Genomic DNA, 3,452 nt, shown 5'->3' on the forward strand with positions numbered 1-3,452 from the left:
GCCCCCCGCCATGCCGCCTCCCGCCTAACAGCGCCGGGGCGACGTTATTAACGCGGGCTCGTTAGCGCCGCGCCCGCTGCCCGCTGCCTCGGCGCAGCGCTGGAGACGGCGCGCTGCATGGGGCCGCCGGCCCCCGCCGCCCCCGAGGAGACGGAGCGGCCTCGCCGCGCCTTCCCGCAGCGCCCTTGATCCCCGAAGCGGCTCGCAGCCCCCGGGAATGCCATTAGCGAGCACCTGAGGAATTTCTGCCCTGCAGCGCCTTTTTTCCCCCCCCCTCTTTCCCCCCTCCTTTTTCTGGTGTGTGGGGGGGAACTAGCAGGGCGGGGGAGGCTCCTGCCTTGGGAGAAGCCATATGTTGGCAGGGTTTAAACTCGAGGCATGACTTCAACAGCTTATCTTGCGAGAGAAAAGCCCAGCCCRAGAGCGCACGAGCAGCCCAGGCTCCTCCGAGCTGAAGCCGGAGCCCAGCCGCACGGTTTATTTAAACCAGCTGACTTTTTTTTCCCCCCCCCCGCCTTGTCCTTGGTCTGTAGTCCTAAGTGGGAGAAAATACTAAAACAAGCCAATTTGGAGCCAGCTTTGGTGAGTTAAAAAAAAAAAAAAAAAACCCTTCAGAGCACAGTTTACAGTGCTCAGCCTTGAATCTGTTATTGATTTAAGGTCTTACTCCGCAGTGAAAGTTAATCTGGCTCTGCTATATTTGTCGTAAGTTTTAATTAAAACGCTTTTTTTTTTCCTTTCTGTTTGAAGTAGCTACACAATGCGGCGGGAGACGGATTTGTCCTCGTGCATCGCCTCTTCGCCGTCTCAAAGCTGATATCTCGATCCGTGTTTTTAATCTTAACRTAATTTTCTCCGCAATTAGGGCGGTTGAAAGTCAGCCCCTGAAGCGAAAGGCGATGTGTAATTCCTGAAGAATCCTGCTCTAATGCTTCGTGACATCTTAACTCTTGCTTGGTATTAACGCTTGCTGGGTGCGYTGGCACCTTCCGTCCTCCGAGCTCTCTAATTCCTGACTTTGGGATTCATTTTATTTGCTTTGTCTCGACCAGAAAAAAATGACATAGTCGGTGCATTTTAATGAAAGAGCTTTTCAGGCAGCTATTGCATGTTTTCAATATTTATATTTTTAAACTGAAGGGGAAGCGTTGGGTGTGGGTTTTTTCTTTTTCCTTTTTCTTTTTTTTTTTCCCCAGACTTAAAATACAAAACTTGCGACACGTTAGGCTAAAAACGGACGGTGTTTATTTTGCCGCGGCCTCGTAGCTTTTTCGAGGACGGGCGAACCCGTGAGCGCGACTGCTTTAKGTAGCTTCTTTACGGCGTTCATAAAATGATTTGCTGCGTCCCGTGTTCGGAGGCTTCGCGAGAGCACGGAGCTGTAAAACTGTCAGCTTCGAGGGGGGGGTCGCTTAGGAAGCGGCGTCTTTCGCCCGCGTATCGGCTTTTTGTTTACTAAACTATATATCTTAAATTGTCATTTAGCAGCTGCCGGTCGTCGAGGTCGCCGGTAGCGCGTAAACTTCGCTAGCGCTTGCGGTTCCCGGCCGAACCTTTTCGTTTTACGCCTTTGGAAACAAAGCAGGTAATCCTGTTATGTTTGGATTTAAAACCGAGCGGTGCTTCGCAGAGCTGGTCGGCCTCCTGCTTCTTTCAAACAACTCTGGTGCTTTGACAGTTCCAATTTATGTGATGTACTGCTCGTCCCGAATTCCTTTAAAAAGAAAAAAAACCCTCATAGCTTAGTTGCTGGTGGCAACGGTGTGTGTGTTTTTTTTTTCTCCTCCTAGTGTTGCTATATTCCCCAAATTCCCAGCTCGGGAGTAGCGTTAAACGCTTCGTGGCGCGAATTCCTGCAAGCTTTTTTTTTTTTTGTTAAACTTGATATTACGGGCCCTGACCGTAAACAGCGTGCTCTCGTTCCCCCGAGCCGCAGYGGGCTGCGAGCGCGGTTCGTGCGACTCAAAGGCGCTGAAACCCAAACCCTGCTTTTTTTTTTAAAAAACAAAACACAGTTGCACGACTATCTTGCGGGGAAGGGCCGATAACAGAGCGCGGCTACGGCAGGGAAAAGAAAGAAACGTTTGCGTTTAATCCCCTCTCTGAAAGGAAAAGGAAGCCTCCAAACTGGCTCGGGCTCCAACACGGCAGAAGAATCCGCAGCCTCGCGAACCGGCCTTCGAAACCCGCGCGCCGCGCTCGGAACCGTGCGGTTATTTAAAGCTGGAGTCGCGAATGGAAATGCCGAGGTGGAATCCGCCGCCCCTGCCGCGGGGGCACGTCCCACCTGGCTTTGCGTTGTCTCCAGGTGGGCTGCGAGCCCGTAAACCGAGGTTCCTGCTTATTTTGGCCTGCTCCGGTGCCGGAGGAATCGGGCAGCTGCGCTACGACTTCGGGTGATGTCACCGGAGGGTTTTAACTTTAAAAACGCCCCGACTTGTTTAAACGTTGACTCTGCGGAGGTGGGAAATGGTGAAGCGAAGCGATTGAGCGCGTCGCCTCGGAAAGCCTCGGAAAACTCTACCTAACGAAATCCTCGCTTGGTCCAAGACGTCCGMAACCAATTCCGCGACGGCTCCAGATAAGAGCTGGTTTTCGATAGCACCATTAAGCGCGAGAGCGGTCAAGCTTCAGCTGCCAGAAGCGCCGTGCCAAAAACACTAACCGGGAAGCGCCCGATAAAGCGTTTCTCGGAATGAAGCTGTTTTCCGAAGTGTTGCCCGATGCAGATGCCGCTGTGACTAATTGCGACTCCAGCTAATTCCAAAGTTATTTCTCTTTACGCGGTTATTAACGTCGCCGCTATCGCTGAACGCGGGAAGGACCAACCGCTCCGCCRTTTGCCTTCCCTGGGAAGCCACCGGAAAAGCGGCTCGCGGCAAAACCCCGGAGATTCACTGCGGCTCGACCTGCTCATGTGCCGAGAGCCGATATTTCGGGTGACGTTTTGCGCGGCGCTCGGGGATTTGCCTGTTGCCTTTCGTTGGGCAACATCTAATTTAGAGGAATTAATTGATACCGCGGAGCTGATCTCTGCGGAGATTTCTGTCCGGCTGATAACTCGCCTTTTTTTTTTTCCGGTGCTTTTGTATACGCTCCCGTTTGGGGACGATCTCAACCCTTCCGAGGACGGGAGAAGCGCCGGGCAGAAGGTGCCGTCACGCCTCTCGCGCTCTAACAGCCGGATCGCGCAGCTGCCGCTCGCATCGGTTCCGCTCGCGTCAAGCGGAGTCGATCGAGTTTCCTCTTTAAACGAGAACTGCCAGCTTTTCCCTTTTTTTTTCCCCCCCAAAAAGCAGACTCCTAAAGCTGGGATACGGGGACCAAAATTCTCCGCGCGCTCTTTGCTGTTTCGGTCGGGCTTGTTACCAGGCGAGTCGGTGCGAGGTTTGTTTTCCTAGGCCTGTTGCCATTTCTGCCAGCTTCATATTTTCCTTAAAAAAAAAAAAAAA

Source organism: Apteryx rowi, unplaced genomic scaffold, assembly GCF_003343035.1.
Source record: "Apteryx rowi isolate R43461 unplaced genomic scaffold, aptRow1 scaffold_33, whole genome shotgun sequence".
Classification (NCBI taxonomy): domain Eukaryota; kingdom Metazoa; phylum Chordata; class Aves; order Apterygiformes; family Apterygidae; genus Apteryx; species Apteryx rowi.